This window comes from Grus americana, chromosome 12, assembly GCF_028858705.1.
Source record: "Grus americana isolate bGruAme1 chromosome 12, bGruAme1.mat, whole genome shotgun sequence".
Lineage (NCBI taxonomy): Eukaryota > Metazoa > Chordata > Aves > Gruiformes > Gruidae > Grus > Grus americana.
Genome location: NC_072863.1, coordinates 22,877,625 through 22,899,168, shown reverse-complemented (window position 1 = coordinate 22,899,168; position 21,544 = coordinate 22,877,625). Strand labels below are relative to the sequence as shown.

Sequence of the window (21,544 nt, the reverse complement as noted above, 5' to 3'; positions counted from 1 at the left end):
ATTCTATCTTTTTAGACCGCATTTATCAACCACAGCTAAATGTGGTTAAAGCTCGCCAGTGAGTTCAAGTGTCATTGGGTGGAAAGACAGGTGGTAGATGCACACGCAAAACTCTGTGATTGCAAACATCCTTTTCTCTTCGGAAAACAGATTAAAAGTGTTCTATTTACAGGTGCCACAAAATTGCAAATGATACCTATTTGAGGCTGGCCCAAAACCAAATGGACACAAATTTTCAGCTCAGTCCATGAATGTAAGACTTCCTTATCATGAACAAGCTCAAAGCATGCTCCTCTCCCTCCCTCCAGCCCCACCAGGGATTGCGGCTCGAGCAGGACGTAAAGACAGCAGTACCCAGAGTCCCATCTCAGCACCGGCAAACGCAAGCGCACGTGGTAGAACGCAACCACGGGCTCAGAAGAGCAGAACAGATGAAGATAGCGAAGCAAAGATGTGCACGTGTGAGGACGTTTGCACAAACCAGCTTGCGTGCACGTGGTAGATCAAAGCTGATATTCATCCACGCCCCTTATGCTGTGGATACTGCAAAGTCAGCGTGGGTCTGGCCAGGATCGCGGTGCTCAGAGACGTTACTCCTTGCAGTCTCATGAGAAACCAACGCCGAATCGCAAAGCTGAATGAATCTTCTGGTGAGAAAATAAAAGTGCACACAGCTTTCAGAGGCAGTCTCAGTTGTACTGGAGGGCTGTCCCTATGGCTGGGGCAGGGTAACGTGGCTGATGTGTACGGTGTGTGCAGATCAGGAGACGGCTCACTGTCACAGGCGGCGATGGTGGGGTGTAGCCCTTCCACCGGGGAGGAAGGAATCAGTATCAAAATCAATAGCTCTTCTTCTGAGGGAGGAGAATTATCCAAGCAGGGAGAAGTGGTTCCCTTGCAGCTGGTTGATTTTGGTAATCCATTATTAATGCTTGAGTTACAGGCCTGGCACTCTCGAAGGTCATGTTGGTATAAGAGCACGTCAATTGTTTCCAAACATTTCTCCCTGCAGCACCTTTGCCGTGGCCCAGGGACTTAATATGGCAATTCTTGTTAGCCTCTGCTTGTGGTTTCCCTCTATGAAGATCTCCAAGAAGCCTTCTTCAATGGACCATGACAAATTCTTGGTATGAGGGCAAATACCAAAATACAACCCATCCTTTTGGGGCTGCATTTCTGTCATCCCTGTCAGAGAGGAGAACCTGCTGGGCAGAATTTTGTCTTTTGCCACACTGAGGTGCTGGTCACTGAACAGTCTCAAAGGGAATCAGTGGCACTACAGATGGGGAACCTGAATGAGAAAGCTAAGGATGCAATCAAAAGGCAGGATGCTGCATTTGGCTGAGGTCGTGGTTTAGTTCAGGAGTTGCGATGGTGTTTAGATCCAGACTTAACAGTCTTGACATCTAGTACTCACGTGGCTTTGAAGCAGATGGGTGAAGCTATCTTACATCACTTGCTCCCACAAGATTTCCACGGCTTTGAAGGTATATCTCTCAAGAACTTCTCAGATTTTCTGAAAATAACTGTATCACAGCATGGAATAGCTCTGAGCCAAAATCCCAAACCCAGATCCAGCTTCAGACATGAGCCTGCAGCTCAAACCTATCTTAACTATTGTCCAGCCCTAAAGAGCCTGAGCTCTAAGAAAGATTATCTGAAGTTTAGTCGAGAAAGAGATGATAGGACCTCTTGACTAATAAATAAATAAATGAAATCAGTCAATAGTCTAAGGAACTCTATTTAGAGTCAAGCCTGAAGCCACAATGGGATACTAGAGAAGTTCCTTCAGTATGTTTTATGGTAGCAAAAATTTGCTAAGACTTAGGATAGGACAGAAAACATTTGCTTTTGTACCCACCATCACAACAAAATATTCTCCTCCAGTCAGGCACCTTCTTGGTGAGCACAGGGCTGGATATAGTTTAGACCTGATCCAGCTTCACAACAAAGGACAAACTTTCTGAGGTCTCCATCCAACATAATTTGCCAGAATTTGATTAAATTATTAAGTTGTCCCTCTACAAAAGCTGTGGAAAAATTCCATCTCCATCAGCGTTTCATGCTTTATGCTGAAACCCTTTCCTTCACAAGAGCATTCGCTCCAGGAAGCGATGAGTGGGCTTTGCCTGCGGAATCCATATGGGATGGGAAGACAATCTGAAGAGAAACACCAACAAAGCCCCCTTTTTCCACAGAGAAATAGAGAACATAGATGAGAGTGAATTCCAGCAACCCACACGAGCAAGGGTGCCTGTCTCCCTTCTACCAGAGGAGCCGGTCACTTTACCAATAGCGATGCTCAGAAATATGCTTTTATCAATAGCTGAATATACTCAAGCCAGCATTTAAATGACTCACATTAGTGTCTCCATTGCCCCTGTACCATGTCATGAGGTCACCTATTGCACATGTTAATGACCCCTAGGGTAAGATAGTGGTTTCTGGTGCCTAGCCCACACTCCTCTTTATTCAGTCCCTGTGCATGCCCCAGGTTTTCGCCCTTGTCACTTATTTTATTCTGAATCCAAACACTGCCACACAATGCACTTGACCTTTTGCCCTGGAGGGAACACACTTGGGATGAAGGAAGAATTCACTCTTTATTCCTTTCTAATTCTAGTTGTTACTATACCATCACGGACAAATCCCCACTTACACAATAGAAATCAAGTCGTCTGTTCTCCCTAGTTCTGGGACTTTCGACAGGGGTTCCTCTTCCTGCCACAGACGGTCCAGCTTTTGCCCGTGTCCGGTTTTCACGTTCTACATCTGTCCCGATTAACCCTCGTCACAACGTGGCAGCAGCTGCAGAAAGGATGAGCGGGATGGGTTTTCTGCCCCTGCCACCCTGGTTGTATACGACAAGAATCTGGCAGAGGCGGGTAGCCGATGTGGCACATTTCACAGCCCAGCACACAACTCCTTGCTCTTTGTGGCGGGGGGTTTCCTGGGACTGTTCATCTGCCGTGGATGTGTGTGGCCAGTGTAGGGTGAGCTCTGGGCTGCAAACCAAGCGTGAAGGACATCCAGCTTTCAAAATAAGCAGCCGTCTGCACAGGGCATCCATCTAGCCAAACTCTGCAGAGACCTGAGGAGAAATGGCAGGTCTGGACTCTGCCAGCAAGGCCATTGCATCCTATTTCCTCAACAGTACCGACTCCTCCTGCTTTAAATTATACGTTCAACTGAGGACCCACATTACCTGAGGTTTCCTTTCTGGTTGGAAGTTGATTCTGTCTCTCTGAGATACGAACCACCTTTGGAAGGTGCTCCCATTTTTTGGAGTCTCTAGCAGGATCTCCAGAGCATCCTTCGTGCTCTTCTTTGGGTCACGTGCTGAGATGCGGACTGGAGAAAGTCAGTCATTTTACTGAAGCCAGCAGAGCTCCTCCAGGATGCTGCTGCCTTGAGAGTGAAGGCAATGGGCTAGATGCTGCTGCTTAATTAATTGGCTTAAACACCTGAAAACTGGGACTTCCCAACATTTGAAATGTAGAGTGAGATGTGGGGGGAAAGAAAAGATTTACAGAGATTTTCCTCACACCATCCTTTAGCTTTCATCAGCTTTTAAAAGTGCGCTGAAATCTTCAGGTTTCCTTACCAGTAGGACCCTCTCTCTTCATGGACTGGATTAGACCAGCTTTCCCACAACACACCTTGCTCTCAGATTAGCAGTAATTTGTGTGGACTCTACACACTGATCCCATGACAGACTCATATTTACTCACCGTGTGCATCTGTGAAACCCACGTCGTTGGGACACAAATCTGCTCTCGGAAATCTCAGCTGTACAGATGCAGAAGGCTGAGGTCAGGCTTGGCTCATCTTAGTCCCAAGTCCTTCAGACGCTAGTCTGCTCTAAGTCATTTTTGTATTAGTGATTCCTATGGGTAACGACTTCACATCTTCTTGTTATCTGTTTGGGTTGATGTACTGCCTTGAAGTTGCATAAGTGGACTAAAACCTATCTGTACCAAGAGCATCGCGAATCCTGAGTGCAGAGATGACTCCTAAATCAAAGAGCATCTACCTAAATGCATAACAAAAGGCAGAAGATGGAAGAAAAACTCATGTGCAAAAAACTCAACCCGTGGAGACCGTGGTCAGCTTGGTGAGCACAGTAACAGCGCAACTGCTGTCACGGCTCCTGAGAAGGTAACCAAGCAAAGAAGAGTTTGGGGAGGGTTTGTGAGAGGACAAGGAGGGAACTACCACAGGGAGGTTTATAGGGAGCTCTTCCAGTCTGCTGGGACTTACCTGTCTTCACACCAGATGGAGGGGTGGGCGGGAATGTCCCAAATATCAGTCCGCACCTTGGGCCATTCCACCTGCACCAAACCAGCTGATGAAGAGCCTCGTGCACTCCCTCACTTCTTATGTCCATCACCTACACGGGACACCTCAAGGGAGACTCAGCTGGAGCCAAAACACTTAACCCCCTGAAAGACCAGTCCCTGTTTTCCCAGAGAACAGCCTTCTTCAGCTACAAGCATTTATTCATCCTTTCTTTTTCTTTTCTTTTTTTTTTTTTTATTCCTGTTGTGTTAACAGAGCATCTAATGTGACTAAATAGGACAACCTGCTCTCCCGTTCCCATGAAAAATAAATGATGTGCTTTCTCTCGACTACCTCCCCCCGCCTCCTGGTGCTTTTCCCACCAGGCAACTCTTGGACCTGTCCTCATGGAGGGCAGACCTCATGGAGGGGCCCGGGGACCTCCCCCAACCACGCCACGGCAGTGGGAGCCATTGGCTTGAGCCAGCGAAGCGCGGTGGAGGCAGGAGTTTGGGGGAGCCAGAGGAGGGTGGGGAGGAGGACGAAGGGGGTGTGCGTGTACGTGGGGGGTGGAATCTATGTGCAGAAAGCAGCCAAGTGGCAGCTTACCCTGTTAAATATTAATCATCTCTGCTTCTGCAATTTCGGCAATGCGTCTAGGCCCACCACTGCTGAATATTTCATTAACACCACTCACTTCCAACTGCACTTCTCCCATTTTTCTTCCTCCCATAGACCCCTCTCCCATCTCTGCCCCCCAGTCCTTCCCCCACCAGTGCCACCAGTGCTGGCCATGGCCGTGACGTCCATCCCCTAGCCCCGCATCCTTAACTCCCCAGTGGTGACCACCAGCCCAGCCCTGCTCCGTCCGCAGCCCACCGATCGCGGTGTCTGTGCGGGGAGAGAGCGGCGAGGCCGTTCAGGGGAAAAGAAGATCATCAACTCCACTGGGAGAAAAATATAAGTGCGCATCAACAAGTCCCGTGCTAAATAATACATGAGGCAGGTCAGGGCAGAAATGCTGACTCTGGACTGGGAGCTTTTTAAACCACGTAGTCTATGTTTCTTCATCAGTGGCTTGCTCCATGTGAGTACTTTGGGAGTGCAATCAAACATGCTAAGGTGAGCTTTGTTGGGCCTGAGCAATTTTCACCTCAAGCTCCTAATCGCAGCTCCCCCTGCCCTCTTCCAGCCACCGATGGAAAAGAGCCCACGCGGTGTGCAGCACGTTGGGTGGCTGCAGCCAGCCGGGCAGTGGCAGGAACCGGGACTAGAGAAGGACCGTGCTGGAGGCACCAGGGTCTGCCAGGGAAACCAAAGCAAGGCAATGTGCTGCTGCTCTGATCCAGACTCGATGGCTCAGCGTGCAAGTTTACCCCTCTGTTCTCCCCAGACATAGGTGCCTCCTATTAACACCAGTTGCGAATCTCTGCCTCTCCCTGCTCTGAGCCCTTCTTTCCCATCCATTCTTTCCTTCTGTTCCACTCTTTCTCATTTGTCCATCCCCAAGCCTTACTCTTTTTCCTGTCTATCATTACATTACTTTTAAAACTTAAACCAAATCGGTGATTAGAAAGTTCAGGTTGACCTTTGAACATTGCACTTCTGAACAACTCCCTCCTCCCACTAATTCAGGTTTAAAAGTTCGTGTGATCCCAATGTCATTATGAGGAGGTGGGGGAAACAAAACAAGCTTATCTGGGTCCAGACTATCTGTCCCCGTGGCACATGCTGTCACTTTACTCGCCGGTGGAGATTTCTTATGCTGATGGGGAGATGTGCAAGAGGTGTGGAGTCACAGCCTCTTGCTCCAAGAGGAGGTGGCCATAGTGGGATAGAATCATAGAGTGGTTTGGCTTGGAAGGGACCTTTGAAGATCATCTAGTCCAACTGCAATGAACAGGGATGTCTTCAACTAGCTCAGGTTGCTCAGAGCCCCGTCCAAGCAAGGTACCTCACTGAAACATCTGGATGCAAAGCATTTAAGTCTGAGCTGGTCCTCTCTCCTTCCCTGTCACCCTTTATGATGAGTAGAGAGAAAAAAAAAAAATGACTTACAGAATCACAGAATCTTTAAGGTTGGAAGAGACCTCTAGGATCATCAAGTCAAACCGTCCAACGACTTGCAGCTCGTGACCTGTGCCGTCAGAAGCGAGGCACCTAAGGCAGGTTCTGTGAGACTCATTTCTCTCCGCTGCCCTGGGATGTCTGGCTTGGCCTTGGACATGTAATTTTCAGATATCTCATAAGAGGTGAGATAAACCACCCCCAAGATCGTTAGCCCTGGTGAAAAGAGGTAAAAAAGGAGCAGACAGTTATTATAGCTGAGGTAAGTAAAAGGCTCTCTGCCTGCCATTGCTTCTATGTGGTTTAAGATCAGCTGGAAGCAAATCTAAGTTAGCCTCCGTGTTATGTGTATTGACGTCATCACTGATGCTATATGACAGAGTTAGCTACTCACTTGGAGAAAGACACTCGGGCATCATCCGGCGTTAGTTGTTCCTCTTCCAGCTGCAGAAAGTACAAATCCCAGGCAGGTTTTAATGTTGTTATCTGTCAAGAACAAAAAAAAATAAGATTTTGATCAATAGCTGAGGGAACGCCTCAAGCCAGTGGTATGTTTGTTGCAAGAGAGGGTTTTCTATGCAGATCTCACTGGGGGATCGAGATATTCCTTTTGTGTAATATATTAAATAAAATGTGCACTAGAGAAGTCACTTGAAAATATTGAATGAGATAACTTCATCTGATTAACGTAGCATGCTTTCTTTCCCCCTTTTTATTAAAAATTCACAAGGCTTCCCATCCCTTATCTCAATTAAGCAACTTGTTTGTCAGGATTATTTGTTACGCATTTTCATAAACATTTGATGAATTATATGCAAAAATCTCACTAATGTATTAACAAGACTGAGGTTTTAATTACACAACACTCAAGGAAAGCGGGCTTAAGGCTCCTCCTGTGAAGTTAATTGTGCTTCCTTGTGTGTCTGTGCATTGCAACGGGAATTTTCCTCTGGGGAAAATCACGTTACAGTCTGCAGTAGCATCATACCCGCCCAGACTCTCTGCTAGCTCCAGCTGGCCGAGCATCACTGAATCCAACCACCTCAAGAGCTTCACTAGCCTTTGCTAAAAGGCTGCACCTTCAGCTCAAACTTCAGTAGCGACAAAAGGAGTTGGGAGTTGGTACAATCAGTTTTATATCCGTTCTTATTTGTTATTTGTCATGTGGAGAGAGCGTTTTCAAGGGACTTCCAATACAACAGGAGAAGGGTCGTGCTTGGTCCACCCTCTTGAACTTCTCAGTTTATGAGGACAAGGAAAGTTTCAGACCATCGGCTGTCCTGGTCTGCTACATAGTCAGTGTAGAGATTCAGGCAGAACACCAAAGGTCAGTACCTTCTGCAGGTGATCAGACTTCAGCCCTAAGTCCTCCCTCTTGACTATCATAGAATCATTAAGGTTGGAAAAGACCTCCGAGATCATCACATCCAACCTCACCAGTTTTCAGGTCCCAGCTCTTTGCAACAGGCAAAGAGCATTTGGTTCAAGCCAAAGGGCTGTCAGAGGTTAAGGAACCCCCCGTTATTGCTCCCAACTTCAGTCAGTCTGGGACGGAGTAGAAAGCCAAGCGCTTGGTAGGTAGTCTTTGGAAGGCTTAACAGAGCTTGAGTCATGGAGTGAGCACCATGTCACCCGCTATAATGGACATCCAGCTCTTACTTTACATTTTTCCTTATAGATGGTAACTTGAGCAAGGAGGAAGAAGGGGAGGATGCTTGGAAGGAAGGGAAGCCACAGAGCAACCCAGGTCTGAGCAGTGACTGGAGGGTTGCCTGACACATGCTCAGAAGAGAGGATTTCCCCCTTAGCCCCTGTTTTAGTCAAACTCTCCTTCCCTTAGCCCAGCCGTAAGATAAACTCCTGCACAAACCTCTCCTTGCTTTGTGTCACCTCCTTCCTGTGTTTGGACAGCACTCCTTGCTTTGATGGAGGGCTCTAAACAGCTCATCATTGCCTACACTGCAGCTGTTCGTTAAAGGTTTCATTATCCGGTCGGCGCTCTGCTGGGATCTGGGCTCCCAGAAAACCTCAGCACTGAGGTCTTCCTTCCAAAAATGCCCAAGACAAAACTGAAACATTTTTGCAAAATCATTTGATTTTGATTTCCACTCGTTTTAGAATATTTCACTTCCTGAAGATAATTTAGAAATCCCTGAAAGTCCACTTGGAAATTAAATATTAACTTGGGTCTAATACTTGTGACAGCATTATTTGTTAATATAATTTCTTTATGTTTCTATACGTTGCAGTGGTGCATACGTCACTACTTGTTAGCAATAATGACATGTCATAACATATTATGATATGATAGGATGGCCAACTACATTACTTATTCTATTTTTAACATTATTTTAAAGCTTCTGGTTTTGTTTTCTGTTCCTTTCATTTTGCAGACTGGAATATTTGCAGTGTTCGAGTTCCTTATTTTAGCCAGGCAACAATTTCAGGCATATTTTCTAAAATCAGCTGCTACCCTAATTAGTACCGAGCCCTTATCTCCTTCTCTCTTTCAAAAGTATTAAAACATTGAACTGTTTCATTAGGCCAGCGAACGTTGCTGCCTTTGATTAATAAAGTGAGCATGTAATGCTAATTCGAGTATTACCCATTCATTATTGCGTCATTTGTTTTGTGATACATAACCAATAACGGGTCTTACAGGACTTGTTCTAGACATCACTCATTTCTCCTGCGGATTTGTCACGGCAGCATTTAATTCAATTACAACATTATACTGAAGGAGCAAAATTTTAACAGCATATTAGACAAAACTAAAAAAAAAAATAAATTGTTTCATGACTCGTATTCCATGGACGAGGAATTCTTCTTTTTGAGCACAGCAAAACCAAGTTTCGAAATGCCTGAATTTCCCTGTAAAAGGATGTTGGGTTTAACCGTGCTGGCGGTGACGCCACCAGTTTTGCCGGCATGGAGACGCCTTCAAAAGTCCCCATCCCTCCGACAGCTGGGACCGCAAGATGGAGAGGGGCAAGATCGGTCCCTGTGCCTCCCGCGCCCCTTCCCGCTCCCCCCGCCACCCGGCTCCGGGGCTCGTCACTCCCTACCGAGGCGGACAGCTTCCGTACAGGCGTGAGCTGTATTTTTCTTTCTCACTCCCGAAGTCTATCTGTGGTAGCCAGTGAATACAAATCAAGGCAGCAGTGTTAATATTCTCATTACATTTAAATCTAATGGGCTTTTTTAATATTCAGAATCAAAGGCACTTCACCGGATCATTTTTTTTAATACTTTCTTTTTTTTTTTAAATAAAAGGAGCCCTGCATCTCATTCCACTCTTCCTCCTCCTTTTTTTTAAAAAAAAATTAATTTTTTTTATTTTTTATTTTTTTTATTTTAAGCCAGGCTAAACCACCAGGGAAGGGCCGTGCCTATAAACAGATGCCACTCACAGAGGGTCTGGGAAGCCTTCACATCATTAGATGATGGTGAACTTTGAACTTGTGATTTGGAGGCTGTGTTTGCGGGAGAGGAGGAGGAGGAGGAGGAGGAGGAGGCGGCAGCAGGGATGAGGCCGGGGTGGAGGGTGGGGGGAGCTTGACGGGGCCTCTCTGGTGAATTGCTGGTCTACCCAGCACAGGAACGCTCAGGACTTCAAATCGGCTCCAGTCACTTTGAAGCTCCTCTCTCTTAATCTCTCTCTCTCTTTCCCTCCCTCCTTCTCTCTCTCTCTCCGTCTTTTTCCCCCCTTGCATCTATGAATCATTCATGCCTTTTTTTTTTTTTCCCCTCAGAGGTTCCTTTAGAAAAAAAAAAAGAGAAAAAGAAGAAAAAAAAAGGGAGAAAAAAAAATATACACACACGCTCACACAAAGCCCTGCCCGTGTTTATGTTCTTATTGCTCTGTGTAGCTTATTATCACCAATGTAGAACAAATTACTTACATGATGTTTGCAATGTGCTGCCATCCCTCAGAGCGATGCTCATGATGGGGCTGACTATTTTGTTTTAAATGTTAACGTACAGCGGGGCACCACGTTCAATGTAAACACACGGTGAGCAGTATTTACGCGGCGCACGGAAAGGAGCCTGGCCCCAGCGCTGGAGCCGCCGAATGCAAAGATGAATTTGCACACGCGTTTGCCGAAGCCAAGGAGCCAGAGACTTGTGCGGACACAGCGAGCACGGCTGGGCGGGAAAAGTGCTTTTTGCTTTATGTAGGCACATACGTACCTGCAGGAAGGGTTTGACAGCCTTTGGGGAAGTACGTGAGTGTCAGCGCAAGCGCTCGAACGATGCAATACCCAGTGCTGAAAACTAGATGCTTTGACCTTCAGAACACATCTATGCTCCCAAACAAACCCAGCGAGGGGTTGGTCCCACGTTTGTGGTTGCACCCACGTTCATTCTTGGTCTTTGTTGAAGAGAACGGCAGGACCTGCCCGTGGGAGCAGTCCCTGCCCTGGGCCACCCCAAATGCTGCTTGGACCTCGTCTTGGTCCAAGCCAAACCAGGCCAGTAAGCGTGCTAACACGTGTGCAGTCTGACTTTGGGTACAAACTGGAACAAGCGAGAATCCACCAAGTCTTCACCTGGACAAGCCCATCCCATGGGGATTGCTTCACTCTGATAGCCAAGAGGAGCCCAGGACTGGGTCTCGCACTGAGCTTGGGGTCGAGCAGAAAGGGAAAGGAGAAAGGGCAAAGGCCGTTTGCAGAGGAGCATTTGCAGGGAGGGATGGAGACTCCATGGTTCCCACAGGAAGAAGAGGGGTTCATAGATGGGACTGGGGGGACCTTTGAGTAGGCGATCAGTGGTGTTACTACAGCAGTGTGGGGACCTTAAGGGACCAGCGTCAGTTTTCAGAAGGAGCCCTTGGGTCTTGGCCACTCCAGCATCTCTTGATTTCATTTGCCACCTCTTGTGGTTGCAGCCAATCTGTTTGGAGCAAATGGCACTAATGGTCCCACCACAGCAAGCCTGAGCTTGGGAGTTCACAGAGCTGCAGCAGCAGCAGACCTGCTCAGCGCCTGCTGCTTAGCACCCTGAAGAATATGAACATATTGGATCCACTGCAGATAGCTTGCTCTCAGAAACATCATGCCCCTGGCTGAAGTCATCAAATGAAACGCAACTGCTCATCCCACCCTACAAGACTTGTTCAAACCCCCACGTGTTGTTCACATCTCTCATGCTCCCCTTCTCCGCTCACTTGCAAGTCTAATCCTGGACTTGCAAAAGACTGCTAACGCAACAGCGTGTTTGACTCCTGGAGCACACCTCAAGTCCCCAAAGCAAAAGGACACCCCAGAGGGACTACTTCTCATCTGGAAATGGGGGAAACTGAGGCACAAAGGGTGGATGTAGGTTGCTCGACACCACCCAGCTGGCTAGTGGGGATGGGAAGAGAGTCAGCTCTGGAGCCTGGTGTTGTCCTTCACATTGCTGTGAGGGTAGGAATAGGGGCTTCACTGCCTTTGGAAGGGAATTCTATGAGGATACCCAGCCTTCCTTAGCTCCTGGAAGGCCTAAGAAGATTGATGTGGGGTTAATGCCATTGGATGGGGATTTTAAAATGCCGGGGGCTTTGTGCAACACTTGTTTCCCCCCGACACCTGGACTTGGCAGCAATTAGTTTCTGATGCACTTAAGCATCCAGCTAACTTCAAGATTTCAGCCTCTGAAGCTCAGGAAGCTTTGTAGATATTTGCTTAATGATGTCTCTGAAGGGGGGAAAAGAGCATTTGCTGTCACCATGTGCCTCCCAGTCACTTCTGGGATCCCCAAGGGCTGGTTGGTGCAATCCCATTTCTAGACTGAAGCCCAGTCTAGGTTAAGTGGTTTATCCATCTTGACACAGGGAATCCCTGGATGGGCTGAGACTTGAACCTGCATCCCCTGCTCTGAGCACACCTCTTGGTCATGTTTCTAGACCACATCCTGGGAGACACCAGAAGAGGCCACACAGTTACACATGAAGGAGACTTTCGGCACCCCTGCAAATCTCAGCGAAGACTATCGTTTCCGAGTAACACGGTCTGCCCAGCCCAAGCAGGGACTCTCATGTTCCCACTCTCTGTTCAGACCTCAAAAGCAAAAATCTTTCTCCAGCCCAGCAGAGCCAACACCAGATGCAGAGGTTTTATTAGATGAGATATATGACCTATTTAATATGTAAAAAATAAACAGCTTTGGTATTAATAATAAATATTTAGGGCTCATTCAAGCTGTTCTTGTGTAGCTCTGCAATATACTGTTTACCATTGATTTTGTTTCCCAGGAAAATATTTCTACTGATGCAATGCTTTGTACATTCCCTATATCTTTATTCTGTCTTTTTTTTTTTTTTTAACATATAACCTAATAAGTTTTCTAAGACCTTTAGAGCAATAAGTGTTAACAGGAAAAATGTGAGAGGCTATCCACCTCACCTTCCAGGTGTGTGTGTGTGTGCGCACGTGTGTGTAATTCATCTCCCTCTCTCTGGCTGATTTAAACCCTGAATCCCAAGCACAAGATCCGAGCTCACCACCCAACACAGCCCAGAGAAGCCGATACGAGGATGTAAAGGGGCGATTCACCTGGCAACAGGTTTAATCAAGCCAGAGGCAGTGCTTTCCCACACCACAAGCACAACGGCTGGGGAACTCTGTCACGGGATGTGAAGAATTCACGAGCAGAGGACACGCACATTTTGGGGAGGAGACCTGTAATCTCCCAAGCAAACCTGCTGGCACGGGACACCCTAAGCTCTCTGTTAGTGGAAGCTAGAAAAACATCAGGAGAAGGACTGCCTCTAGATACACGCTTTTCTTTTTCTCTCCTCTACATGGCTGCAACCTGTGGCAGGCACAGGGAGACGACCACGGGGATGCACACACCGGGACGGGCTGCTTACCCTGCCGGGGCACAGGCAAGGAGACCTTGGCTGAGCAGACGTTGGTTGGCCCGTGCTTCTGGACCAGGGAACGGTTCCTGTCCTGTGCAGGTGATGCTTTGAGAAGATGCAAGGAGGCTCCTGGGGACACAGGGCAGAGTCATTTTAAGCAAACTCTGAGCGTGCACCAGCTATGGGCACGTCCCCCATCTCCCCAGCGCTGTCACCAACAACCTGCCTGCTGCCTCCAGCCTGTAATGCAGCATCCGGAGCTTCCCTCCCATGCCTTTCCTCTCCTCCAGCACCCTCTCAGCAGGGTGGCCGCAGGGGTACCGATGGTCAGCATTGAGCTGTATGACCCCCTCGCACTGCCACAGCGGAGCCTGGGGCCGGGAACACATTTCCCACCTCTCTCCAAAGCAGAGGTGCCACCTCCCAGCCTGCCAGGTTGTAGCTGCGACCCCCACGGCAGGGCTCACAGTGGTAGAAGATGCTGCACCTACATCTCACCATATAATTCCCCAACCGAGCTCGACAGATCGCTGGGAGCAACAAGCCCTCCCGCAGCCTGCGGAGCATCACCCGACTGCTTTTCATCACAGCTTCTGAAGAGAACAGCCTTGCTCTCCCCATGCTTGCAGGGTTGGGCAGCTACCCCCAGCCATCTGCTCTGACTGCTGGGCACGGTGGAGGAGGGAGGGAGCGATGGAGGGATGGATGGCCGGACGCCTCCCGCCGAGCCGCTCTGGGCAGGGACGGCTGCGAGTCCCTGGCAGAGCAGAGGGCACCAGCTGCAGACGCGATTTAGAGCGGAGCAGGGGGTAGGGAGAACAAAAGTGCTGTTTGTCCTCACCCCAAAAATCAATAGAAAAAGGTTTTCCCCCCAAGAGCCTTGAAGGAAAAAAGTATTTGGGTGCTGTGGCTGAATACCAGCGCCTTCAGCATCAGGGAGCTGTTTCCTTCCCCAGCCCTTTGCCCTCCCAGTCACTTTCACCTAGAAGGAAATTTTGGCACAGCGGGAGCTTCGGTCCTGTTTGAGCTTAATGTAGTGATCAAGAAAAACTATTTTTCTTAGACTTACCCTATTTACATGAGAGCCAGGCACATACCTCCACAGCATGCCTCTACCAGGAGAAAATGTGATGCTCTGGGAAGATGCACGCTGCGTGAATCGCACCCGCACCCTGGGAGAGAAAGCTGGACTGGGGGAGAGAATACACAAGGGTTAATGACCAGACTTTAGGGGAGGCTCCTAAAACTTCCCCGCTCTCTGCACAGAGTCGGTAAATACACGAACAGCACGTGGAAAAGCATCAGGTCTTCCCAGGCTATTGATTTTTGACTTTCATTCCCCCAGCCATCGCCCAACTCATTAGCTTCGGATCAGGCAGCCTAATCTGACCCGATTCTTAGATCTTAGGCTGACCAGTCTGAATAAAAGTCTCCTGCCCAGCCCTAATGCACTGTCTAATGGGCCATCTGCATGTCTCCGGGGACTGCAGGATGCCGGGAGCTCGTTAGGGCCCCGGGAAGGACATCGGTATCTGAGGGTTTCCCCGGGCTGGGGAACAGGTTCCCCCCATGCATTTGCAGCAAGGCACAAGTCTGGGTCAAGGTTAAAACCAGGCTTTGGAAATGAAGCCTCGAGTTCAAGCGCAGAAGGGACTCTGCGTGCATAGACTGGTTTCCAGAAGCCAAAGGCTGGTGCCAAACCTTGCTAACGCCCAGCATCGCTGGTGGGACCTGGGGTCTGGCATCCAGGTAGAGAAAGAGGAGCGTGAACAAGCAGCAGGAGCCTAGTTTCCTGCCACAAACCTGCAGCGCTCGGTTGCACTTATTTTTAGGTAGAACCAGACGAGACTGGTAGATTTTTTTTTTGGCAATTTGGTCAAAAAAAGAAAAAAAGAAAAGGGAGAAGGCAATAGGCTGAAAGGAGCTTTGGTGTATGAGAGCAGGACAACATTGGTTTAGACCAAGCCTAAGTTCTGCATCCCAGTTTGCTGAACTTTCAGGCAAGTAACATTCAGACCACCTGCCCTTTTTCCAGGCCATTAATTTCTACCCTTTGTGCCTCAGTTTCCCCACCCACCAAACAGGGATTGCCCCCCGTGGGGTCTCCTTTTGCTTTGAGACCTTGAGAAACACTCTTTGAGGCTCTTACTGCTAATTTTCATCAGCAAGCCATGCTCTTCACATGGCTCTGGGCCACCAAGCTTGTGCTGCACAGGCTCATGGACAGCACCGCAGCCTTTCTCACCCCTTTGCTTTGTCGACAGCCGCTGCAGGGGAATTTACCAGCTGCACGGTGCTGACAGCAAGATTTCCCAATAATTTGGACCAGGGCTGAAAAATTGGCTTTATTACTTAAATCGTGCCAGCAGCAAAGAGCTAGGGGAGGCAGCAAGAGGCAAAGGCAGAGGAAGGGGGAGTGTGGTGTGACCATCACGTCCCATCAAGACATTAGGGCCAGAGGGCAGAGGACCCCCTGTCCCACCTGGGATAGACCTTTTGCCCTCAGTGGTCAGCCGTGCTGAGCATCAGCCATCCCTGGAGAAGCCTCTTGGCACGTCCACCTCAGCCCACCCCTGGGGCTCTGATCCTGCGTGGACATAAGGAAGATTTTCCACGAGTCTTACGGCTTAAATCTGCATCTGTGCAACTGATGCAGGTGAGCCAAAACACTTCTGGATCATGAGAAGCCCTTGTCCTCTCCCTCTGTCCGGGGCTCGCTCTCCTTCCCTTCCCCACTAGCTTTCAATTATTTAATTTCCCCTCCCCCTGCCAGCATCTGAAAGCCAAGCGTCTTAAATACAAATCACCTCCAAATCATTACGTGCAGGACCTTTCGGCCCTCTTCAGAGCAATGGGCTGTGAGTAATGAGCTCTGCTGAGAGTTTGCTGGATTTCACGTACAACAGATGTAAAAGATGGGGCTGGAGAAGGGGGAGGAAAAGGGGAAGGAAGCCGGATCCAGCTGAGGAGACAAAATATTTCCCACTCACCTTTTCCTTCATCTGCAGCAGACAGAGGAGGTTCAGGTCCTCCTGCACTTCTGTGATCTGGCTCCTGAGCTGGGACCAGGCAGACAAACAGGCAGGTGCAGCTTGAAATTTAAGCCCTGAGCCCGCCAGGTGCTCAAGCATCCTCCCCCAGGTTCTGCCCCCAGCAGACCACGAGCAAGCCCTCGTCTCCCAGGAGTTGTCCTCTCCTTCCTGGGGCTGCAGCAGGAGATGCTGAGGCACAGGGCATGGGGTTGTCTGAGATGCCAAGACCTGGGCTTGGGTCCAGCTCCTCTTCCTCTTTCCAGGTGATGCCCAGGGTGACAGAGCCTGCACAGAAACCTCGCTGATGAGACACGGTGGACGGGGAGGAGAAACGGCCACAGGCCAGGCTGGCTCCAGACAGAACTCACCACAGAGATGGACAATCCCTGAGCTCACCCGAACTGGTCAACTCCATCCCTTGGAGGGACTGTTATGGACACCCTGATGGCTGGGTGCCTCTCACACGTCTCCATCCCCAGTTCCTTTGATGCAGAGCCAGGTATTTTGGGTGGTGAAAAAAAAAAAAATATGGTGAAAAAGACTCACAACATATCATCCTGCCCTCCCAGGCTGCATCTACGCCTCCCTTGCCATGCACTTTGGGTGTTACTCCGTGCAGCGTGCATGCTACCACCCACAGCATCCCATAAACCTGGGGGGCAGGATGCCATGTGGCTCAGGATCACCAAGGCCAAGAGAGGCTTTGCACCAGATCTAGGATGCTACAGGTTCAGGTTCTGAAGATATCAAACGATGCATGGGGTGGTTTCACACCCAGAGCAAATGGTTTGCTCCCTCCAGGGGCTCTCCTGGCCCCCGCTGCCAGCAACTGTGGCTTTCCTCCTGCTCCAGCACCAGCAAGCTCCTCCACACAGAACAAAACACCCTCCACCATCACAAGCAAGACCACAGCCCCTGACGCTGGGAGAGCCAGACCTGGCCAAGGCTCACCCTCCCCTTCCTGCCTGGGGAAAGGTGGGGATGGAGGGGGGAGAAGGAGAAAATGAGAGCAAACCCTTTTGCTGCAGACTTCAAAGTCATCATCAGCAGGAGCCTTCGGAACAGTTTAAGTACAAAATGAATTGTTTTAATATTTAATCAGTCTATAATAGGCCCAGGGATCCCAGTGGAGACAGTTTGCAGTTGAAAGGATGTCCAAACTGAGTATCCCCCCCCTCCAGAAGGGACAATGGTCCTGTAGGAGCCCGTGCCCCCTAGACACACGTAAGGACAATCTCTCTACCCGCTCCCCTTGATGCGGCACGGCACCTGGAACCGGCTCCCATCCACTCACCTGATGCGTACTGTGGGCCTTGAGAGCCATAACCATAAATCCTCATCCTGGAGGCTAATGATTTAATTCTCTGATGAGCTCAGAATAAATTCCAGCCCGCTCCCCTCCCACCCCATAACACCCTTCCAGAAGGGTCAGACCCCCTTAGCCCGCTGCACCCAACCATTCAAAGGGCAGAGTCCCCAGCGCTGGCATTACTCGGGCTGGGGGGGAAGCCCTTTGCCCTTCTGTGACTTGGGGTTCTTGGATGTGCAGGGAACACAAACCAGACTTGGCTCAGCTCATCCTTCCACCTCCAGGATCAAGCTGTGGTCACTGCCGGGCTGTTACTGCAGCAAGTCCAAATCACACAAGCGGGGTTCAGCTCCGGTCCTGCTGCAGGGTCCCCAGTAGCCTCACCTGAAGGGAGGGATGCCAAGGGACAGGCAACACTGGAAGGGTCCTTTCACATGAGCACCCAGCATGTGCATTGGTGCCCCTCTCACTTGCTAGGGTTAGAGCAACACCTTCTGGCCCTAGAGATCCGGGCTCCCTCTGCACGGGACTGAAATCGTGTGCAAGCCTTTCGGGTGGTGCAGGAACACAGCGTTGCTGCTCCGCTTTGCAGGTTGGGAGGTAGAACCCCAAAGCAATGTCTCCAAGGCCCTTAGGCAGATCTGAGCCCCAGTGCCAAGCACACCTGAGATGTGCACAGGAGTCCCCAGGGCATGAGGGACAGGGGGTGCTTCCACCACTTCAGCTGCCTCCTTTTTCCTTGGGGAAAGGGAAAAGCTTCTGTACCCACCAGGAGGCAGAAGCAATCTGCTCAGTGCCAAGTCCCTGATCCACCACCACACTCACAGACAGAGGCTCCTTCATTCCCGGTTAGCACTTGAGCACGATGCTAAAGCAGCTTCCTCCTGGTAGTGGGATTCCAGCAAACTGAAAGTCTCGCTCCTAACTTTCTGGAAATCTCTTATTTAAATTGTCCTAGCTTGGAAGACTGGAATAATAGACCCAGCACAGAAATCAGCTCCTGTGCAGCAGCTCTCAGCATGCAGCAAGCTCTGCTTTTGATAGGGGCCGCTAGATATTCACGTAAACGCCACGAGCAGGCTGAGGATGAGAGCGCAACACAGTACTCAGACTAAAGCAGACCTCTGCTCATCGCTATAAATACAACTGTTTGGATCTTGCAAGGACTTGGACAGCGAGAAACATGTCCCATCTACAACAGGGTTAAGGGCTGTGTGCTGGCATCTGGTAGGGAAGTGCAGGAAAGGGTGCTGTTCTCATCCCAAGCAGCTTTCAGGAGCGCATCTCCAAATGTCAGCAGCATCATACGGCTCAGTCCCAGCAGCCCAAGGCCATAGGACGTTGCCACCAGCTCGGGCTCCTGGCAAGCCCACGTAGGTGCATAGATGGGAGAGGAAAGAAGCCTGCACTGTGACAGCTGATGGCTTCTCTGCTTCTTCCCCCGGCACAGGGGCGGGTTGCTCCCCGCACCAGGAGTTGGGATCCCTGCAGGCGCTGCCAGACAACATGGGCAGGAAAATCGGAGCAGCCACAGCACGAGCGGCAGCACCTGGAGGGACCAGAGATGCTGGTGAAGCTCTGCAGCCTGTTGCAGAGGTGACTTGCTCCCAGAAGGGCACTGCAGCCCAAAACTGCAGCAGAAGGAAACAATTCCTGCATTTTCACAGCTTTCACAAGAAGGACACCTCCACCCTGAACAAGACCTTCCCCAGGATGGGGTGTCCCCCCTCCCATTTGCTACTTTTTTGGGGAACCCCCAGAGTTACCCCACTGCAGGGCAGCCTGGCCTGACCCAACCATTCAGGAAGATGTTATGAGAAGGATCCTGGGGAAAAATAAATAAGCCTAAAACCATTATCAATCAGGGTTATGCTTCCATTAGTCGCCCAGAGAATCCTCTGCCCAGAAGCAGCCTTTGCCTCACAGGTCTCGAGTTACTGCAGTTTAGCTCTCAGTAACCTCCTGGATGCAATAAATAACTCTGAGCCACACATGGTGGATCTGGGACCATTAAACATGCTGAGTTATTTTTACAGTGTTTCTTAGAGGGAGGAAGAGGGGGGTGGAAATAATAATCTAAACTCTCCTCTACTGTCAGGAGTGCAGCAAGGTCTTCAATCACTTTCCTACCAGCACCATCTTCTGGCCAACACCAGCCCCTTGCCCTGAGGCCGGAGTGCAGGCAGGGTCTTGCCAGACACGGGCAGCTGAAGGCTCAGGCTGGAAGGGTTGTGTTGGCTCCCGGTGCTTTGGGAGCACGCAGGATTGCGGACCTTCTCCCTCTGGGCTGGGGACCTGGGGGAGGGTCCTGGCAATCAGCGCTGGTGCAAAGCGGAGCCTCCCACTGTACTTACTCCAAGCTACCATTTGGGTTTGTAACTCAGAGGTCCAGTTGCTCCACCCCGGTAATGCTGGAGGGGGTTCTGGTGAGATCAGCCAGGGTGCCCAGAGGAGATGCCCAGCTGTGCTCACCTCCACATGCTTGGCCAAGGAAGGTTTCCTCACCGAGGAGCTGAGCACCAGAGCCAGCCCAAGCTGCAGGGCAGCCCATGGGGAGAGCTTTGCCATCCCACGGGGACTTGCTCTGCTTCTGACCCACAATACCACTCCTGTTGTTTGAAAACATGGCTTTCGGACCAGCCCAGACACCTGTCCCTGCGAGGCAGCTGAGCAATATCTCTAACCCTTCCTTGGGCAGCCCTTCAGTCCAGAGATGGATGCTTTTATCTCACTATCACTCCTGTTAAGGGGTCAGGCCATGAAGGAGACCCATTTGGGTCTAACAGGGAACAGCTCCATCCCTCCTGCTGGGTGAGAGCTTCTCCTCTCTTGGATGACTTCGGAGGACAGCAGCCCCAGGAAAGGACCACATGGCCACCGAGTCGGTCCCCAGGAGATGGCAGCAGCCAGCGAGGGAGCGACCCCCAGCTGGAGATCCCCCTGCTAGGGGTCAGGAGACCAACCAAGAGCTCTGGGAAGACCCTGCACCCTCGTCCCTGGAGCCGAGAAGCCTCCAGGAACCCTGGAGCCGAGAGTTTTGTGCTGTAGCAATTCACAGGCCAGTTGCAGCAGCTGGAGAACTCCAAAGCTGAGAGCTCAGCAGTACCGTTATGCAACGAACACGCAAGGCTGGAGCAAGGATTTTCTCATCATCCAAAATAAACCTGTCCTCAAAAGCACGACTGTACCAGGTCTCACTTCTCCCCTGGCCAGGGCAGTCAGCTGGCTCTACTTAGGATTTCCTTTCACATCCACAAATGGGCCATTTACCAGGTCCTTGTACTTCATTACCTTGACATCACATTTGAGGCCCACTACACCTTGTTTTGGGTGGAAAAAAATAAGCATTTCATTCCTTAACTAAAATTCTCACTGGATTTTCAAACCCAGTGCTGGACTGGAATCTGCAGCTTTTTCCTTGGTTGGAAACACCGTTGAAGAAATAAAATTGAAAGCCTACAAACACTGACTCTTCCTAGAAATGATGTGTTAACATTCATGTCCATTTCCATCTCTTGACAGCTCCATACAATAGGAGGAATGATACCTTCAGGTTTTATAACTCTTGGATGTTTCCCAGGAGGTGTAAGGGGTTTCTTAGAGCAGCCATCATCACTTGGGCCAGAAGGAAAGCCCAGGAGGTCTGTCCATCTGCCACAGGTCCTCCTGCTGAGGAAGGAGCAGACCCCTGCAAAGCCGGTGCTGCTACCTGCACATCAACAGCCAGAGTCCGGGTGACGGGTACCTCCGGAAAGGGCTGTTCCTTCCCAGCCTTTCTTGGACTCATTTGGGATAGTTAAGGGGAGCAAGGGATGAACTTTGCCAGCTGTGAGGTGGTCAAACACTGATGTGTACCAAAAGATTTTTTTAAAGCCTTCAGGTTTAGTCATGTTGCCAACCAAATCACAGTTTGACTTAATTTTTGCCTTCTAGCCCCATAACTTGGGAAAAAATGACTGTGTCCTGTCTCAGCCCAAACTGATTTTCCCCTGAAGGCCACCCATTTCCTCC

The 21,544-nt window shown here is 49.9% G+C and overlaps 1 long non-coding RNA gene across 14 annotated transcripts in view; it reads right to left on the bottom strand.

Moving 5' to 3' along the window:
• The window catches only part of LOC129211743 (uncharacterized), a 37,986-nt gene that overhangs the window by 2,681 nt on the left and 13,761 nt on the right, over positions 1-21,544 (bottom strand). For 5 of the 14 annotated variants that reach the window (XR_008578947.1, XR_008578958.1, XR_008578959.1 and 2 more), the window contains 5 exons: positions 16,183-16,706; positions 13,202-14,382; positions 6,740-6,831; positions 6,337-6,561; positions 3,732-4,033 (listed from right to left, as the gene is read on the bottom strand). This is a non-coding gene — a long non-coding RNA (uncharacterized LOC129211743). Of the gene's footprint in view, positions 1-2,659; positions 3,352-3,731; positions 4,034-4,357; positions 4,443-6,336; positions 6,562-6,739; positions 6,832-13,201; positions 16,707-21,544 lie in introns of those variants that run through there. The other 9 variants (XR_008578951.1, XR_008578950.1, XR_008578953.1 and 6 more) reach the window with 9 other exon arrangements.